General features: G+C 35.6%; 1 protein-coding gene across 3 annotated transcripts in view; it reads left to right on the top strand.

The window, feature by feature from the left end:
* PCDH9 (protocadherin 9) overlaps positions 1-21,834 on the top strand; it is a 668,074-nt gene that overhangs the window by 259,671 nt on the left and 386,569 nt on the right. The gene's annotated exons all lie outside the window — the stretch shown is intronic.

Consider the following 21,834-nt stretch of genomic DNA (forward strand, 5'->3'; position numbering starts at 1 on the left):
AGAAACTTGGGCAACAACTACATGTGTTTTGTAAAGCACAAAGGCTTCACATATAGCAAGAGTTTGAAAGAACTCTGCATGCTTAGTGTGATTTGAGAGAAGATTCATTTTGTACTCAGCTGCACAGAGCAAAACCTGGCAATGGAGAATCTTCAGCCTTGGAGGTTCCCAAAATTTGGCTAAACAAAGCTCTGAGTAACCTAGGCTTGCTCTGAAGTTCACCTCTGCATTAAGTGGTTAGGGGTTCTTGAGTTCCCTTCTACATGAAATTATTTTACAATTGTAAACTGTACTGAATTTTAAAATTGACCTGATGGATGTGCTCAGACTGCACATTCCTGCTGTGATGGGACCATGCTCACATACGTGGCCATATCTCAATATTGCGCTCTGTCAGATCATATGTCAAAAACCATTGAAATTAAATGCAGCAGCTCCCAGCAGCCATCCCAGAAACTTTTGGTCTATTGCTGACCTAATCAGAAACATACTTTTCTTTTTTGTTCCTTTCTACATGTTCCTCTTGAAAAAATGTCCCCGCAATCCAAAGGTCATTTTGACTGGAGTTTGGCTACAGCCAGTTACAATGCTTGTGGTGCCTAGTGTATATGTGGGAAGTTTTGATGTGGAAAGAAAAAAAAAATTAAAAATCACAACATTGCATGCTCCTGATTCTTATTGATTAGAATGAGGGAGATGCTCTTGGAGGACAGTTTGCAAAAAACTGTGGTCAGAAATGCAATGCCACTTACAGGCAAATTAGTCTCTATGTTTACAAAAAAAATCAGTCTATCCTGCCTTTGCATTTTATGTCTTATTTAGCTCTCATAGTTATGAGTTGTTAGTAGAGGAGGTAACTGGAAGACACAAAACGTATGCATAGAAAGCACTTTAGTAGGTGTGAAACACTTCTTGTTGACCACTGGTAGGGACTCTCTTTACACTTTCTCTTTACAACCCATACTCCACCATCTTTCCTTAGCCATAAAAAAGAGTCTTTGCCAATGCCCCTATATGATGAACCAAGTATGACAGCTCAGCTGATGGTGTCGACGATGGCAGCAGGCTTGATGGACAGCACCAAACCTTGCTGTGGCCCATCTCCTGCTAATTAGCTGTTCGAAGGAACTTTGTGTGCCACAGGCAGAGTCTTATTGGAAAAGGACATCTTTGCCATTCACCCTGACAGCTGTGATGCAGCTGTTCATGGAGCGACTTGAGTTTGGAGGGGGAGGGTGGTAGGTGGAGGAGGATTTGGAAGAATTGACAGTTCCACTATCTTGCAATGTATCTGTCCTAAGCTGTAATAAACAACTATAATGGTGAAAAGAGAAGATGGAAATGAAAATTTATAAAATGGGAAGACAGGTTAGGTATGGAACAAGAGGAGTGAGAGGAAGGCAAAAGGAATGCTCTGTGAGGGAGAGCTCTGTAAGGCAACTGGAGCTGTATGCAGGCTGAGGGATATAACATAGAAACACTCGTAATTTTCTTTATGTTTATTGAGGTGCCTTAGATCTGATTATTTTGGTTATAGGCTTAAGAAAGAAATTAAAAACAAACAAACAAAGTGCTTGCTACTTGCTCTGAGTGATTAAGAGTAGGGAACAAGAGTCTGAGGAAGTGCTCCTGCTGCTTTTCATAGTGAATACCCTGGATGATGCAGAATATCTAAATGATAAAGGTGTGGAGCTAAGGATGTAGAAAATTCAGTTGAAACTGGCATTTTCACTGGTGTACTTTTGCTATTTGTCACTAATTTTTCTTTTCTAGTGGTTTAGGTTTTATAGGAGAGAGTGAGACTAGACTTTGGACCTTTTATGATGATAAGAAAGCAGTTTAAAACTTACCAATCATTTTATAATACAACTTAAGACAGGCAATAGAATGAATAATTCCACAAAAAATTCATCAGTGGGTTTGCAATTTTTTAAAAAATTGATCTATTTTAGGAGGTAAAAAGCCACAATAATTTAGGTGAAATAAGAATTACAGCAGTGTTCTGCTCCCCAGAACTGAGACTACAGACCTTTTAATGCTGAGCATTAAAAAAAAGTTATTACAACATGTGTTGATTTTCCTCTGTGTTTCATAGAAGCAGGAAGACTAAGACAAATATTTTGCTTGCAATATATCTGTCCTAGGGAAAAAAAATGTTATATTGTCAGGGAAAGCTTGCTTGTAAAAAGCTGGTATAATTTTACAACTGAGTGGATTAGTTTGTGGTAGCATTGAGATTTGGGATGTTGCTGCAAACTAATTCTTTTTAAGGTTTTCTCTTTTTATTGCTGATTACCTATGGGTTTTGCTATATGCAGCTTCTCTTTTCTCTACTGACAAATAGACAAAATAGCTAACAGTACATTTCAATCAGTAGCCAAAAATGTCCCAAAGCAGATGTTTCTATTGTTGTAGCTAAGAAACCATACATATGCTTATAGACATTACCAGTGCTTTGTTTATACATTTACTACCATGTTTGCTATTCCCTCTTACCTTTCACAGAAGAAATCATCTTGAGTTGCTCCAAAAAAATTACATGCAGATTTATAGTATACATAAAGATCTTTTTCTTATTTATATGTATATTAAAATAAAACACTCAGAAAACATGAATTTTTACTATAGGAATCAAGAAAATACAAATCCTTTCTCTACTTTGTAGTTGGATTTCTTATGCAATTTTTATTCATGTGTCAATAATGTATCTTGTACCATATTTACAAAGACATGGAATGCCTTATGGTGACATTTTTATTTTCACTCCTGACTTGTGAAGTAATCTCAGTTATTGTACTGAAAACTTCAGATATTCTTCACAAATATTTCATGGGCCCAGAGTACCCAACGTTTATCTTTCAGATTTCTAATTTCTTCAGATTTTCTGAAGTCTAATGGCAAATGTGAAATAAATTTTTAGTGAAAGAGATTTTGCTCAGTTTAAAACAGAATTGTTTATCCTATGGTTTGTCCATTATTTCTGATTTTTTTGTTATACTTTTTAGTTTTCAAAGAATTCAGCATTCAATTTACAAATGAGTGCCTGTTTGTATTTCTTCCTTGAATACTTTTCAAAATTGTACAAGATTAGTGTGTTGAATGTTTAGGTTTTGACATCTGTTGTGTTTAACTCATCATCAGCTTCATAATTTTAAATCTGAATCTTCTATAAATATCTGTTTATAAATGGTTTAAGTGTTCACTGTGCATCTCAAAATTTAGAAATTCTCACTTTAATGCATTTTCCATCTTCAGTAGTAAGAAAGCTTTAGAGATTTGCATGCATTATTATACTACTATTCCTGCGTTCTGAATTGTGTCAATTTACCATTGCGCAGAATATTGGTCTTTTCATACAAAGGATTTTAAACTTTGTATTATGGGTCTAGTTCATGAAGAAAGGACTACTTTGTGTCTCATTATTTTTGCTACAGTTATATTTTTGTCATGGTTAGATTTTTGTTAATGAGACCATTGTTCCGCAGTCATCTGTTTTTCAGTTGGTGATGTAATGCAGTTTTGTGTGGCTTGTGCATGGATGGCCACAGCTGAACCTTTGCACAATATGCTGTATTAACAACAAAAAATTAGACTCATTGTTCTTAGTGAGTAATTTTTCTTAGTGAGTAATGTGATAAATGTTACCTTTCACTTTTATTGAGGTTATGCAAGACAAAACTGGTATGTTCTTAAGAGCTGCACCTTCACATACCTTTTGAACTACCAATGGCTTTGATAGTGAACCAACTTAGAAGCTGAGAATTTTGAATAACAAAAAACCACAACAACCTAGCATGAAGATAGACACAACCACCCAGTCACAAAGACATAACTTTAAAAGACCTTCAAGGGTTAATGTGTTCAATAGCCTGCAATATGAGAGTGAGAGCTGGGTAGCTGAAAGAGGAGAGTGCAAATTTTTAAGCTTGTTATACTGTATAACTGACAAAACAGGTTGAAGGAGAATGAAATTTTCATTGTTTTCCCCACCAGTACTTGTTGTTTACTTACTGCTCATGAGATGGAAATGCAGAAGGAGAACATCCCTCTTGGTACTGGCTATTAAACATGCTTATGAAGAAGAAATACATCAGTAAAGCAATCTGATTTTTTTAATTTATCATTTGTATGGTAGTGAGTTTTGTTTTAATCTGAGATTTTTTTACTTCAGATATTATGATAAACCAGAAGATACTGGTGCCTACTGAAGTAATAATCTTTCATATTTCTTCCCTCTCTGAAATTAAAATGGTGCCTCTGGATGCTGCAGATACAATCTGTTTGATGGCATGTCCATGCATTTATGAGTTTCTAAGAGATGAACAGGAAGTTGTTCTGAGAAGCACAGCTTTTCATTCAACATATCAGATACAGTCAGTGTCCGTCTTATGTATATGTATTTTCAGTGTAGTTAATCAATAGATATTAGGAGTGCAGTTATCAGAAGCATTAAGATGTTTGGGTTTTTTTGTTTGTTTGTTTGTTTTTCTTTAATAATATTGTAAGTAGTAATAAGCCATTGAGGAAAATTGCTGCATATTTTTTTTTCAGGAAGGGATTTTCCAGGTCTGGTTTCTCCTTGTTTGTTTTCCTTGGTCTTCTTTGCACTTCCTTGCTCTTATCCTCCCTTTCTTTCACTTGCTCCTCTGGGCTATTCCTATCACACCTGTTGCACACAATGTTTTATTCTCTCTCACAGAAGCTCTCTCACTGTCACAGTTTCTCAAGCACACTCTGTCTCTTTCATGTGATCTCTTGCATGAGCTCTCAGTGTCTTGGTTGTTCATTCTTGCACACCATTCTTGCTCGTCTGCCTTCTCTTTCTCTCTCACATGTGCTCCTCTCCCTTGCACACATTCTTGCTCTCCTGCTTTCTGTTTTGTGTATCCTTTCTCTTATGCTCACTCCCTTTCTCACTCTTGTGTGCAGTGTCTTTCTGAATCATATTTATTCTAGGGGAAATCTGTCCTTTTTGTTACCCAGCAAGTGGTCAGGGATTAGTCGTATGAGATAGACTGATCACTTGGGGTAATGCTGCTTTATGAACCTTCTTAACTGGATTCACAGGGAAGATTTTTTTTATTTCTTTTAAGGTGTCCTTCCCTCCCCCTGCACACTTCAATCACATCATTGCTTGGAGGCAAGAGAGTATGGGAAGAGAGTAGAGAAGCTCATTTAGCAGACCTGGTAGACATAAGCATCACAGTACCAATCAATCAACACACATGCTTTTCCACTGAGACTCCCCTGTGACCTTGAGGGGTGTGACAAATGGCTTAGAGGACAGAACAGACAGAAGGTTTGTGATAAACCAAAAAAATATGTTCTTCTAGGTGATGAATTAAAATAAAAATGAAGAGTGAGGGTAGATATGTGTTTGGTTTGAACAAGGCTCAATAAATTCTGTAACTACCTTTCACTATACTGTCTGTGGTTAGAGGAGTTTACTGTCATGGTAATCAAGACCTCTTCAATAAACCTCACTGCAGTGTTTACAGTACGTTTTTGTGCAATACTACAGTACTTTATGGCTCTGAGCCCTCAACTGTGGCTGCAGGTTGTAGCAGTTATTGATAACAGATTCCAGAGGCTACATATCTCATCAAATTCATGTTGAGGGAAAATAATCAGTAGAGTGAATCACTTAACCAGGATTGACTTGGCTCACTCTGAAATCTGCAGCACATGAACTCAGTCATGAGAAGGTTATTGTTAATCATAGATGTTTGATACATTAATAAGTGCAGCAATTTACAGTCTGGCTGGTGAAACACTTTCAGCAGAATAGTTTTTATTCTTTTTATACAGAGATTATGCTTAAATATGTATTTAACAGAGCAGTTGGAATCATCAATCTTTATTTATCTATTATGTACCTATGTGTCTTAAGTCCACTCTGTGAGACAGGGTGCATTTTCTTGCACCGACTGGTGTGTGTCTAGGCTTAACAGCAAGCCACGTCTGTTAGGAGAAAGATAGCTCTTGCCACATTATTCATTCTTTGTGTCTCCTTCGGAATGCAGATTGGCATTTTCATTACTGATTCCTACCCATTCCATTTTTCTCTAGCTCCTTTGACTCTTATCAACATGACTATCTGTATTCTTCCCATGCTAAGCCTCTAGTAACAGCGATCACTATTACATATATCAGCCACCCAAAGCACTGATACTACGGGTTCTATACTTAGATTCCTCTTCTTTGCAGCTCAGTACAAAAAGTAATGACCTTGTTGAAATATAGGCTGTCAAATACTCATCGGAGGTCAGTAATCTTTGTTCTCCAGAATAGTTATTGCATTCAAATCCATACAGCCATAAAACTGAATTTCTAATCTCATTGCCAGAGATTAAAAAACTATTTCAATTTAAACTGCGTTTCTTGTTCTGGGCAAAAGAGGTCTATTTTAAATAAATTTGTACTACATTTTTTTTTTCTAATGACAGGCTACATTGCCCAATGCAGAGAAAGGTATTTTGGTTCATTTATCTCTATAGTAGTGCTAGTAAATTGAAGCCTAAATGAAAGGAGGTGTCATGAGTTTGAGGAAGAAGGCAATACAGTGTCATCACCCTAATTATATTGAATCTGGTGAGATTTACAGATGTCCTTTGTAGCAGCCATAATCTGGCATATGTCTGATGTTTTACGAGTTCCAGAATGGCAAATAAGAAAAAAAATTCAAGGATTACTTTTTGGAGAATTTAAATAATTTAGAAAAACATAATCCAGTTGTAGGTGGAATGAATGACAATCACTACAAAGTTCAAATAAATGAGAGAAGAAAGCAGTCTGTTGCCATTACAAAAACTTTGTGTTGAATTTACCAACCAGTGTTGTGCTATCAGAGGGCAGCAGATGCGTATCAGGAAAAAATTCAGCAAGTTGGATGTTCCTGGGTTTTTAATGAGGTCGGTAACCCAGTCCTGTAGAACAATTAATTTCTTCAGCACCTTGCTGAATGTAATTCTCTTTTGAAAGTGTTAGGCTCTTTTCCTTCAACACTTAGCTTCACTTTCCATTCAGGTAAAGCCAAATTGACACTGTGTAACTTTGCTGCCCACTCGTTCCCTCATTTGCTGTAATGAGGGCCTTCAGAGTGGGTCTGACAATGGAAAAATGACAGACGAGTGGATTATAGATTAGTCTGAGGTAAAAAAAAAAAAAAAAAAAAAAAGTAGAAAACATTTTAGGTTGTAAGCCATTAAACATGAATTGTATTTGTTAGCTGCTACGCACCATTAGTTTGAGTAACTATTCAGAAGTGTAGAAAGAAAGACTCTGTAGCTTTTTGTCCAGTGGATGTTTTAAATTCAAAATATTTTCCCTGATAATACCAGAAAGCCATTAAATGATTTTCAAGATCTTTGCTTTTCCAAGTAAACTCTGTATTTCCTGTTTTTATACTGTATATCATGTTGAAACGTTGTCCACTCAGAATTAATTTATTTTAGTTGGATCTGTATCTACCAAAAGAAGTTAACTTAAAAAAAACTTTCAAAAGTATTTTCAAGGACAGGGAAACAGGAGCATCTGGGTATTTTTATTAGTTTGGGAACACAAGTCATGTAGCTTTGTGTCTCAAAGAGATAAGGAAAATAGAACAGAAATTTGAACTCAGGTCATTAAAGCCCTAAGATAACACTTAATCACTGTACCTATCCATCCTCTGGAAGAAGATTATTAATGAAAGTATTTTCATCTTCTGCTTTTAAAAGTCAGTTTTCTTGTAAATAGGAATATGCATCTGTGGAGAGTTTCTGCAACTTCTACCTGGATTTAATACAAATTGAATAATAGATTATTTGTGTTAGCAATGCCAAAAGCTTTCAGATTGACTTCTGTTACTGTTTATCCCAAAAAAGAAAGGTTGGCACATCTGTGAAAAGAATGCATATCTCTTTATAGAATTTGTCTTTATATGGAAGAAACAGGTATCAATTTGGCTAATTCAGTTTAGTGTTGAAGGCATGAAATTCTGGGGCCCAAATTCTGAGACACTTATATAGGCTATTTAATGGAAACACGTGATTTTGCAGGGTAAATGCAAAGTCTATATTTGTCTTTAAAACTAACAGTAACTTTGAGTAGTGTTTAATATGTTTTAACGCAAAAATAAGCAAAAATTTATTTGGGATGGGTTAATAAAATATTTTTTTTTTTGTGGAAGAGCACATGAAAACTGGAGTTAAGCAAACTATTCTGTAAAGTCTAACTTTGTGTGTCATCTATGGTTCTCCATAGATTTATAGCTGTATGGAATAACATAAACCTATAAACCAAATAAGACAAAAAACATTCTTGTTTTGTGATATTAGAAATCAGATTTTAGGTTTTTTCTTCCCCCCCCAGCAAAGAGGTTCAGTGATAATAGGTCCCGGCTGGTGTTTTGTAACCTTTAAATTATTCTTATGTTAGAAGCAGCATGGCTCAGTAAGGGTAAATGAGTAAATAAGGAGGAACCAAGGAAGAAGAAACCAATATATTACCCAATCGATAATATTGATTCTGAAAAAAATTTCTTAAAATAGGTCTCAAGAGACATGTGACCATACTTGGAGTAAAGAGAAGGATGAATGGGAGTGACTGCTAGTAAATTTAAATTTAAGATATTGGTTATCCTTTTAGTAAAGGATAAAAGACCTAGCAATGTTTTGTTTTGTTTTGTTTCCTGTTTAGAGTTTTGAATGTGTGTGTTTTGTTTTGTTTTGCTTTGTTTTTAAAAAAAGGAGAGGGAAAAGAAAAAAAAAGAATGATCTTTTAAAAGTTTGTGAGCTGTATATTCCTCCTGAGTCCAGCCTTTAAGAAAGAAAATAAAAAGATAATGTTTCAAACTGTTATAAAATGAATTTTATTTTGCAGACACTGGGCCCGTGCCATTTCATTTCATTACCGGGATACAGTGAGTGGGCTGGAATCAGCAAGAACTACAGGCAATGCAAGCTGATGATAAGCATTTCATCACAGCCCTAAACATATTAAATTTTTAGCTATAAATTTTATCAACAGCATCTACATGGCTGGATAGCATTTCTCCCCTTTCTTTCTTCACCAACCCCCCCCTCTCCATTCTCTTTTGCTCTGCAAATACAACTTGTACTTGACAGTTCTGAAAACAAATTTTTAAAAATCAATAAGTTAAAATACATCTACAAGTTAGCTGGTCCAGTAATTATCATTCAGGCTATCTTCTGCACTTGCTGAAAATGGGAAAATGAACTTACAGCATGAGGAAGTGTAACAACAGATGACCTTCATTAGGTTTTGTGGCAGCTTCAGAAGATTTTGTCCTAAACCTAATATATACCAGGGTAGTATTTTTCTGTTGAAGATCTCATTCCCAGACATTTTTTCTATATAGAATGCTGACAGAAATATAAAAGGTATAAATCTAAAATAAAAGTTTGTATATATTTAATAAAAATCATACAAATCTAAATTAATTCAATTAATTAAATCTAAATTAATATCAATCTAAAATAAAAGTTTGTTATATTCAATAACATTTTACAATAAAATTTTTAATTAAAAGTTCTTGAGGAACAGGACCAGGAGAAAACTTGATCTCTTCATTCCTAGGTGATATCTCAGTAATCAAAAACAGAGGGAGTAGATGATCATTTTGGTATAGTCTAGGAAAGGGTTGTTTTTTCTGAGCAGTACTGAAGGTAATTTTAATAGCATCTTTGATGATAAGAGAAAGAAAGGTTCATATTTGAAGACTCTCAAGGCATGACAACCCTGAGGCTGGTTAGAGGCTAATTAGTTTCAGAAGTGAAGACCTTAGGAGTAGCTGAGGGAAATCCTAATTTTAATATTTTATTCTGGTCTTCCATAGTGATATAGTATGGTTCATCATTAGAAATGTGTTTCTACAACATTAACAAATATGTTAGTTAAGTTTTGCCTGACAGCTAATACTGAGTGGTCTGCTGTTGAAGATAACCACACTCACAGATATGTTGATTGCTAAACCCAGCATGTCTAGTATCCTGGTATCCCATGGGAAAACCTGAAGACTCAATAGATTGCTCCTCCACTAAGCTCTATAAACTCTTTCTGAAGTTTGTAGTGCAAGGGGGCAAGAAACAGCAAGAGGCTGGTGTTGAGAATTATAGAAGCAACTCGTTGGTCAAATAGCCATATTGGGAGTAAGCAGGAAGAACGTTTCAAGTCCTAAGGAAGTTAATAACAAGTGTGTACAGATTCCCCTTTTTCTCATCCTGTATAAGGAAATTTGTCCTGCTTCATTATTTGGTGTTTCTGGTTTCTGTTCTTTCAAATATGAAACTTATTTGCCTGTAAGGGAGTAAGGACTTAAAAGCAGTGACAACTGGAAAATTAGGAAGCATACATGAATTTTATTTAAAACAACATCTTGGAATTTGAGAAGAACCAATTGTCACATTAAACCTGGAAATATGGATAGGATGGGCTTTTCTGATGGTAGGTGTTCCATATTACTCACTACTTACACCAAAAAAGGGAAAGCATTTCTGTGTCAGAAGTTTTGTGGAGTATTCATCTTTTTCCTTTAAATAACATTTTTATGATTTAGTTGGCTTTGTTTTTTGCTGCATAGCCTTTTGACTTGATTTTATTAGTACAGCTTACCCTGTACTTACTGCAAAGCCTGGAATAGGTGACATTTCTACAGGTTGCTTTAATTAGACTTCAGGAAACAGCAGCTGCCATTCCAGTTCTTGGAAGTGTGCAAACTATTCTTGGAAGAAAGTAGGGAACCTTTCTAACTTCTAATAGAATTTTAATCACTGCAGTATCTGAGTGTTTCATACAAGTAAATATAACAATAAAGGTTTTTCTCCTTCCTTTCCTTCTGGAAAAAATACAGCAGTGGGTCTATGGGTCATTTGGTGCAACATGTAACAAATGATTAGAGCTGTGTCTATGCTCTGAGTTTATCAGACATTGGATGAGGCCCACATTTGTCTCTACGCAGGAATTTCAGCATAGTAAAGGCTACCGTAAACAGGGAAGGAATTAGGTGTTCTCTGTGTTGTGTCCATGGTGAATACAAGAAGAAGCAACTAGATTAAACTGGGGCACTGGAAACTCAGTTTGAAACTTTCTTCCTATAATCTGAAAACAAGTTACTCAGAGACAGAAGATTTGTCATCAGTGAAGATTTATTAAGGACAGAGCTGATAAATATCAGTTAAAACCATTGACAGAATTTTTTGTATCCTGAAATAGAAAACAAAAGTATGAATCCTGCAATTCGTTCTAGTCTTTTAATTGCAGGACTCAAAGCAAGCACTAATGGTGTTTCTATCCCTAGATATGTGGTCAGATTTTTCAGTTATAGGCATTTACATACCTTTGCAATTTTTTTTTACCTAATAGCTATTTAATCAATAAATTCAAGAGCATTAACCATCAGGTTGCTCTGAAATACAGCCCCTCAGTGTCCTAGCTCAGTAACATTTTTCCACTTCATGGCCAAACCACTTCAAGAGAAGAGGCAGCAAAATTTAAAGGACAATTTCTTTCATAAAAGATTTTCATTTTTTCCTTTCATCTATGTCATATTAATACATACTTGATTCTACTTGCAAGCATCAGCAAGGAAAAATTACTCCCAGTAGTGCCCAAGACAAAAAATCTTTATGAAAAAGTAGGTGAAAGTTTCAGTCAAAGAGAAAGTGACTAAATTTAGAGAGTGACAAGTATAAAATGAAAACTTACATGACCCTATCTAATAATTTAATTTTTAGTCTTGTTTCAGAGACAGATAAGATATTTATTCCATATGTTTATACTGGAATTTTTTTCAACTAAGATACCAATGACTTGGGGGTTCAGCATCTTGTGTTGAACGCTCAGTATATATAAAGCTTCCCTTGGAAATACAGAAAACAACAACAACAAAAACTATTTTGATGAAAAACTGAAAATGATTTATCTGTTTCAAAAATATTTAAGAAAATAAACTACATGAGAAAAATAGCATTCCAAGAGATGAAAATCCTAACTTTGCCTTAGACTAGCATGGTCTGTATTATTCATTCAACCTCTTCCTAAACTCTCACGTCCTCGTTTCTTTCTTTTTGTTTTATTAATATACTGACCTACCATTCATTTTTCCTTTTTGTTATTTCTGTAATTTTCACAAAGGCAAATTAAATCTGTTGCCTGACAGCATTATGTGACAGTTAGTGTTACAGTTTCTACAAATTTTCCAAGTCTATTGCTGTCATAACTGATGCTTTTCTGTATGACTTTCAGAAAGAAAAAGCTTTTTTCATAGGCAACAGTGCTAGTTGTCCCATTCTCAGTTCTTCAATTGAGCACAGTTGAAGAATTCTGCTCTGGTATGCCAAAATTCCCTGAGAAATCATCTCAGTGCCCATCATGGATTCTACACCTCCTGATGTTGTGCAATCCAAAACATATTTTCAATTTCCACATGCCTCTGCTGTGCCTTTTGTCTCAAAACTTTTTTATTTTTATTTGCACTGAATATTCTTCAAAACAACACCTCTAAGTGTATCTGTGATTGCATTAATTTCTCATGATAATTTTAACTTTCTTTCTGTTTTCTCAGCAACATCTTTTGTTCTCTATTACTGATGTTGTAATTCTAAGATGCATATATTTTAAAATTAAAATGTACTGTTTGATTTTTGTGGCCAATTTCAGTCGCTCTTGCTCATTTTATTTTTTAGTGACATTCTTTTTCCACATGACAATTTAAAACTGTTTAAATCTACCTGGCAAATATCATTGCTAATTTGTCCTTTTGCTAATTGCAGTCTGTGAACCATTCATATTTTATCTGAAAATTTTGAAAGTGTTGGCCAGTCTCTCTGTGTCTGTGAGAAACTAATTTCTAGATTAGAATTAACTACTTCTATGTCATAAGTCCTAAAACATATGCTTTCAAACTTATTATATTATTCTGCTCCCTTTCTGCACCACGTTGCCCTCAATCTCCCCTTATCCAAGAAATCATGTGGAGATGCAAATTCTGATATATGAACTACAAGTCTCTTGTCAGTATGGTTATGTGATGTTTTCAGTTACTATTTAGCTATCCTTAAGAATCCATATTCTGGAGTTTCTAAAATAGTAAACAGGGATATCATCTAATTGCCATGTAAGTTATAGACAGTAGGTTACAGTCACATCAGCTAGCCCTTATAGCACTTTTGGGAGTACCTTATATATTTGGATAGATCTAGCTTGTCAATATTGTCAATAAACATTTGGAAGTTTTTCCTTTAGTGTGAAAAATGCATCACTTCTTGCCCATTAACATTTGATACAACCTTTTTTTTTTTCCTTGTATTTAGGTAAGTTAGTCATAGCAATCAATTTTCACTTACCTGGTGTGAGAAATTGGCTGATGTTCTGGATTCAAGACACTGGCTTTACAATGTATATTTGCATGTAAAAATAATGTAATTCTCATGTAGGTTTACCTTGTGTTAAACTGCTTTTCTCTAATTTTTTTTCAATCTCCCCTTCCATGACTGTTGTCGGTTGTCACCCTTTATGTAGTACAGGAACTTTGCTCTACACTGAGACCATGAGGTTCAGCAGTAACCCAAACACTTTGAATAGGTTAAATTACTTGGACTATTAAGTAATTGTTCTCAAATCATGTATATTTTCTGAAAACTCAAATTTATATATTCTCCTATTCCTTTTCTTATTATTTTCTGAGTAGGTGAAATCACAGGCAGAGTTGGTTAGTCTGAAGCAGTCTGCAGTGAACTCTTTCCCCAACACTATTACGATCAATATTTTGCTAGGACAAGTATGCTTCAAATTACATCTTTTGCCTCATAGATGTACAAACATATGGCTGTACATTTAAAAAATGCATTCTATACCTGAATATTTCTCATAAAAATCTAGTTTAAGACACTTTAAAATTTAAATTTCAAACTTTTTCCGTGATGTTGCCCAAAGTTAATAAGTACTGCATTATCATATAAAATAGCATTCCCATAGCATTCTCCTGAAAGGGCTGGCAGCCCATGGCTTAGACAGGAGCACTCTGGTAGTTTAGAATGGGGTAGAGGCCCCCAGAGAGTGGTGCTGAACAGCGCTGATCCAGTTGGCGGCTGCTCACCAGTGGTGCCCCCCAGGGGTCAGTGCTGTGCCCAGTTCTGTTTAATATCCTCATTGATGGTTTAGATGAGGGGACCAAGTCCACCATTAGCAAATTTGCAGATGACATCAAGTTGTGGAGGCATGTGGAACAGCTGGAAGGCAGGAGGGCTCTGCAGAGGGACCTGGACAGACTGGAGAGTTGGGCTGATTCCAATGGGATGAGGTTCAACACGACCAAGTGCCGGGTCCTGCACTTTGTTCATAACAGCCCCATGGGGAGCTCCAGGCTGGGCACAGAGTGGCTGGAGAGCAGCCAGGCAGAAAGGGACCTGGGAATCTGGATTGACAGGAAGCTGAACGTGAGCCAGCAGTGTGCCCAGGTGGCCAAGAAGGCCAATGGCATCCTGGCCTGTATCAGGAACAGCGTGGCCAGAAGGTCCAGGAAAGGGATTCTGCCCCTGTACTCAGCTCTGGTGAGGCCACACCTCGAGTACTGTGTCCAGTTCTGGACCCCTCAGTTCAGGAAGGAGATTGAGGTGCTGGAGCAGGTCCAGAGAAGAACAAAGAGGCTGTGTAGGGATCCAGCACAAGTCCTGTGAGGAAGGGCTGAGGGAGCTGGGGGTGTTCAGTCTGGAGAAGAGGAGGCTCAGAGGAGACCTTATCACTCTCTACAACTCCCTGAAAGGAGGGTGTAGCCCGGGGGGGGGGGGGGGGGGGGGGGGGAGGTGTCAGTCTTTTTGACCTGTTTTTTATTTTGCAATTCACATTTCTGTTGAAGTACAGACAGCTGCATGTAGAGCATATATAGACCTTTTACCATCAGGCCTTTTATTATCTCACCTGTGGAAAGTGCTTGATTCTCTTAAACTAACATTATGGACAGACAAGACACTACAGACAGCTGTATGAGGTACGGCCAGAAACCAGAAGAAGAGCATCCATACAAATGTTATAAAATGGTCACAGATGTTAATATCTTTGTATATTCATAACAATGACAATTAGTTAATGGTTACAGTTCCATAATCCAGTGTGCACAGTTTAAACTCAAGGTGCTGATTTTGGATTAGATGTTACTCTGTGCTGTTCTCACTGCTAGCAAAATATAATGGATTGATCTGCAAGGCAAGGCAGTAAGATTGCATATGTCTGGCACAGGGGCAATAAAAGCAGATTTCCAAGAGAACTGAAGAGGCAGAACATAATATATAGAGAAACTGTAAACTGAAAAAATAGGTTAATTTCACTGGGACAAAAAGAGAATTGATATGCTGGGGGCATGGGAAAGATTGCAGCCCAAAACTATTAGAATAAATTTAGTGCATAATACTATCAATTAAAAATCAGCCTGAAAATCTCATAGTTTCACTCTTTCTTCACAACTCCCTCCCCCCCACCTTCCCATCCTTTTTAGGGAGCCTTGATGGTCATGGCAAAACTTTCATCCTGGCCAACACTTTTCAGTGTATTTCAGCATTGCTGGCATCTTTCCTAAAAGCGAAAACTGACATTTTTAGAAGCAGACAAAAATAAAAGAGGGAAAAAGTGTCCTATTCACCCATTTCTCTATGCGGAGGTTTCACATTGGTGGTTTTAATGCAATTAATCAAAGACTAAATGCATTTGTATTCTCTGAATGGTTCAGGAATACTTTCATATTTTCTGTGTAGCAGTGTGAAATGGTGCAGGATGCCAATGGATAATAGTTCTGGGAAAGATATCTTTCATGCTAGGACAGTTCTTATGGGTTTTGTTTTAGATGATGGATTGCAAGTTCTCAGTCATTTGGAAGCCACTGGCTTTGCAGGTGCTGTCTACATTATCAAATTTCTCACTCAGTTTGAAAGCCACAGCTTTTTAATCAAAAGGATTTCTAGACCTTCATGCTGTATCAATGTGGGAAAGTTGTCAGACTCTGAGAAATAACCTTCCCATTTCAAAACAATTAACAAATACCGTACAAATGTTTTTAACTTAGTAACCAATGGGGCTGGAGGGTGGGTTCTTACCCATTCAAGTTCAAAATATCAAACAGTGAACCCTGTGCTGCAAGGAACTCTTTTTAAATTCACTGACTTGGAAGAGATTGAATATCTGAGGGCTTAGTAATGCCTGACAATTGTGTTAGTCTCCCTTGAAGTGCCATAGAGAATACTTTCTCCTTAGAGGCTGTTTTCAGTGGAGGACAGAGATTACTGGATATGTTTCAGTTAGAGAGGTCATCAGAGCAAAGGAATTGGGCATTTGTACACCAGAAGGTCTAAGATCAGAATGGTGCATCTCGTCAAACGATATGAGTTTAATTTAGCTTGGATCTTACAGGGTAGGACAAACCTCAGTGAATGAAGAAGTGAATGCTTTATGGCCTTAATACTGAAATGTCTTCATATAAACAGTATATTTAATTTAACAATAAAATAGGGTCTCTATTTGCATCCATACTACTTTTTTGAGTGGTTGAAAGTATTGCCTTTTCCCGTGGTTGGAAAGTTACTTTCAGAATGGCAACATATACATATATTACACAATGTTTAAGCATAACTGCTAGTATAGGGGCCTTGGTAATGAATTCAGCTTCACAGGCTGCTGCTGCTGCTCTAGCTTCTGTCTTCTAATACATGTTCTGAGGACCTACCTCTGACAAGCTATGTTCACAACCACTTTGGAAAAGCCACATTTCATTTTAGTTGAGAGGGAAGGAGATTTTTCTCCATTTTTTGACATGTAAAAACATCCTTTAAATGGTTTGTTTTTCAGATATATTTATTATTTGAATATACATTAACATTTCTAGGGTGAGTTCAATGTTTGTCTCTATGCATTTATAAAGACAACAACTTAATAACAATATAGGTAATAAGACTGACAGTGATTTAGGGAGAATGACTAACAATGAGATTGAAATGCATGTAGAAAAATACTAGATTTTAGATCTTCACCTAAATAATTGCTAGTATTATAAAATCTGAGTTTTTAATTAAAATAAATCCTTTAAAAGAAAGGTTTAATCTGAAGTTTTGACTGCTGTTTAAAGGTGCAATCTGAAGTTTTATGAGACTTACAGAAATGTACTTAGCCTGAAAGTTCATCTGTTAGATTGTTTTCTTGCAAATTGCTCTTTCTGTAAAGAAAGTCCAGGCACTTATATGAAGAAGTGGTAACTGATACTGTTCAGCAAAGAGTCACAACAATCAGTTTAAATCTGCAATGTTTCAGTTAAGCAAATTTTGTAGAAGTACACTTCCAAAAATTATCAAGGGTGGAGCACAAAAATTATCAAGGAGGAAAAATCTTTACCTTTTATTGTTGATGATTCTTTGTCATATTTTGTTTGAAACAGGGTAAATATTAAAGGACTTACCCATTTTCTTCGTAGACTTTTTTTTTAATCTCCCATTAATGTGACATTAAAAGTCATCTGGTAGACCCAAAGACTCAGCAGTTAGAGTTTACTATGAGCATTTTGTTTTGGCTCTCTTTCCTTCTTTAAATGCAATGTAGGTACATTTTATGAGCTGTATTGCACTATATGTCTGATGAACATTTTCACCAATAGCTCCCAAGAAAACAGCAAAGAGATGACTTTGGCAGGTGTTCCTGAGCAAACCTTCTGGTTCTATGGCTATTTTTTCTTTTAAAGAACTTGTTTTCCTGAGTTTTGAAAAGTCAAGATCCTGCTTAATGTGCCCCTTGTGGAATGATAGCCTAACTTCCAATACCATAAATCATCAGATCATTGTTCCAGATAGTGAAAAAGTACTGGTGTTAGCTGGCTGTGTAATAAAGCTAGTTCTAATGGGAATTCATGTTCATCTCATGCTCTCCCAGTTCAGGAAAAGAATACGGAATGAGATATAGCTCCTGTCATATAATATTCTAGCTTTCTCTTTGATCTTTGAGCATCAGTTTTGACCACACTACTGCCAAAAAGGCAAGTCCTGCTCTTTTCCCTGCCTCCAGCTGTCTGTTCCTGCCACCTCTTTTGTGTCAGCACTAGTGATTTTTCAGCTGTTCAGGAGAAAATAATAATTTGGGGAGGCAGATCTAGATTTTAGTCAGCTCAAGGAAGTGACATAACTGGTGATCTACGTGATTTAAGTACTGACATAGCAAAGAATGTGCACAGCAAAAGAGAAGAAAGTGAGGGCTGTCTTTCTGGTGACAGTGAGATCACATAAATCTTGATGAAAATTTACAGAGTGAAAATAATTCTCTTAGGAAAGCTTTTTTGGGGACCAGTGAGTGTTTCCTAAACTCCAGAGTTTTCTTTTTTTCTTTAAAGTCCAGAGTTTATCAAAAGGCAACTGCTTAATTCTGTTGGTACCTGCCCTAATACCACGTTGTGCCTTGCATTTTCAATTCTAGTGATATCTAGAAAAAGTGAATTAAGTAGTCAGGTTTGGTTTTCTTTAAATTTATCAATGTATACTGATACAATTCTTGATTCTTTTGTTTGTAGGAATTTGTAAGAGAGCTAAGATTTTGCTTTAAGTTCTGAAAGTTCTGAAGCTCAATTTTTCTAGTAAAGTCAACATAAGGAAGAATGGAAATTCTTTCTACTGCTTACTCCTGATGCCTTCTGCTGGTACAGCTTGTTTTCTGAGGAGCCTGGTTGTCATGGGAGACACAGTGGGAAATGTTGTGTTTTGAGCTAAAAACATTCTGTAGCATCTTTCTGTTGAACTCTGTAACATTGAGAATATCATTGCATGAACGGAATACTAAATTAATGTGGTGCTACCATTTCTATCAGAGTTTTGGGGTGGGGTTTTTTTTTTGTTTTAAGGTTGGTTTTGGGTTTTTTTTTCTTTTTGTTTTCTCTTTTAGTAGGTGCTTAAAGTGTAATTCTGAAGAGTCCAAAATATGTGCAGTTTCAGTCACTGAGCAGTAGCCATTATTAAAAACAAAATTAGAAACAGAGAAATCAAAACCACACTCTAATGCTTCAAAGTTGTCTGATTAGGCCAGTGCAGTTTTAGTGAATTTATTTCTATTCATATGGTAATTTTTACTAGATGTTGAAGAAAGTAACCCGAATAAATATGAGATATTGAGAAAAGTTGTGGATTTCTAAATAACTATCAGAGCAAATTTTAAATAATCAGAAGTTGGGAGAAAGCTTGATGGATGCTTACTTGTCTCTTGCTTTTCCTAAGGCTAACATGAAATCTATGTAGTAAATTCTGGTTTAGGGTGTGTTTACCAAAAAAAGAAATTACCTGTTCTTTTTTTTTTTCTGAACAAATGGCCAGTCCTGAATAACTTAGGCACACAAGAAACAGTGCATTTATTTTAGACTTGTGAAGGACTAAGTCCACTGTAAACACAACTGATTAGAGTAATTTCACAGAAGTTATCAAGATGGTTGGAAATAGAATACTGAGCCATGCTGCTCCTTGACCTGGACCAGTGTGAATGTAACTCTGGAGGTCATCTGATCTAACAACTCACATTTGAATCGTGTGGCACAATCAAATATTGAGGGCTGTTTGGGTTTTGGGTTTTTGTGCTTGTTTTTGCTTTGTTTTTCCTTCTAGTTGAGGTCACTGTCAAGCAGAAATGTGATGAGATTGGGATGTTTTCTCACCTAGTTATGTTGTACATGCCTGGATCTGGAATCTAAGCAGTTCTCTTAATTTTTGCAGTTCTGAAAAAGTCTGACTGACTCAGTTGCAATTAGGTTCACAGTGCTTACTATAGATTATGTAATTTAATGCTGAAGTAGTAAGTAATTACTGATGGCTTGAAAGCCATGGTAGAAATTTTTAAAGTGAAAAGGGTCTTTCTCTTAAGTACCTATTCTTCATAGAGGGTTTTAAAATCTCAGGCAGCTTAATGTGAATCTTTAGCTCAAATTTTAAAGTCTTTTATTTTCAATAATTGAGATTTTCCTCCAATCCCCAAACAAATGGAGGCCAGAAGTTTGTTTTCTTCCTCCTACTTAGCCAAATGCAAATACGTAAGTAATATATTTATAGAAAGGAAAGAGAGTATAGGGTAACCTGCTCTGTATAACATTTCAAATACAAGCTGTGTGGGGAAAAAAGATTTGGAATATACTCAGAGATTAGAATTTATTTAGGGAATAAAAACAATTAGTTGTATGAACCATACAATTAAATTGAAGAAGTTTGTGAAATACTACTGCTGCAAATGCTTTTTAGTGAAACAAACTTGAAAAAATTTATGTAATTTAAGAAATTAATCCAGGCATTTCAAATGTCATTTTCACAGTTTATTTCAGACATCATAGAATTATTTTCTTTTAGCACTAAACTGATTTTTGTTTTGAATTGAGTATTTTAGGTTTTTAAATTTTTTTTCCTAAATAAATCTAGGAGAATATAGAAGATTATGTCTAATTAAACATAGAAGCTGCATTACAGCACTAATTGCAGTATACCTTTGCAAAATTTGACATAAGTAATTATGGAAAAATGCATTTTAAATTCATTGGTGTGCTAATATTTTCTTAAGATGATATAGAATTTTATTAAAATAATGAAAATGTTATGTTGGATTTCAGAGTTAATAAAGCTTCAAATATGATGCTCTGTTATCAGCTGCTATATTGCATCAGAGGATTTTATATCACATTGGGGAATATTGGATTCACAATAGGACACCAAATGTAATATAAAACTTTCACAGCTGATATTTTACAGAATTGTTAATATAATAGACTAATTGAGACAATGATTTTTATATTTTGTCAGTAACTTAAGAATAATGAAGAGGCTTGTTTTGGCTGCTTAAGCTGAAACTAAGTCACAGAATGATTTCATCATGGTCAGTTCTAGTTCTATATGATTGTCTTAGGCAAGGTGAGGGAAAGGGTCATATCTTGTGTCTCTGTATTTTCATGTCAGCTACAGAAATGAAAGATATAAGTGGCAAGTATTGCTTCTCAAGATTATGATTTCAGAAAAATGATTATGAAGGTATTGGTAAGTGGAAACACAGTAAATATTTAATTCAGTCATGTAACATGAAATTTTCTTCAGAGAAGCTGTGAGTATAACTGTGAAATTAAATTTCCATCAATAATAGCTTTCAATAGCTATAATAGTTTAGATTGTCAATAATGGTTTAGATTGTGCTCTTTCAGAGAAAACCCCAGAAACTGCCCCAACAGTTGCCCAATACTCCCATCCCAAAAACCCCAACAACAGCATGCCTTTCAATTAAATTTTTGCTTGTAGCAAACAAACTGTAATAATTTGGAACAAACTATTGCATGAAAGTTATTTACTATAGACATAAAAATTCTGAAGAACACTGAGTTAAAGTGATTCCACTGTTTCTGGAAGAAAAAAATCAGGTTTGAGACAAATCTGATTTTAATATTTGTATAATTTTTCTGGACAAAACCGACTTTAAACTTCTAAATATCCTATAATAGTGTTGTGTATACCTGTTGGTACTGGAAATGTCTGATTAAGCAAATAGTTCTATACAAAATGGAAAGTTAATCAAATTGGCCAACAATCTGACAGCATGGAAAATATCTTTGAACAGTTATGGTGAGATTGCTTTTGCTGAACTTTTCAACAGCAAAATCATAGACAATGAAGTTCTTGAAATTCTTACACCTTTGCTGTGCTCCATCTATAGTAAAAGGAGAGACACTTCCATAGGGCAGGTCAGCATGCTATAAGCAGTAAAATTGAGTTATGGACCGTGTTCTTACCTTTGGAAGAGGGAGTTGTGCACCCTCAAATTATGGTAGGTTATGCATCAAAAGACATTTTTTCA

The sequence above is a fragment of the Calypte anna genome, chromosome 1, assembly GCF_003957555.1.
Source record: "Calypte anna isolate BGI_N300 chromosome 1, bCalAnn1_v1.p, whole genome shotgun sequence".
NCBI lineage: Eukaryota > Metazoa > Chordata > Aves > Apodiformes > Trochilidae > Calypte > Calypte anna.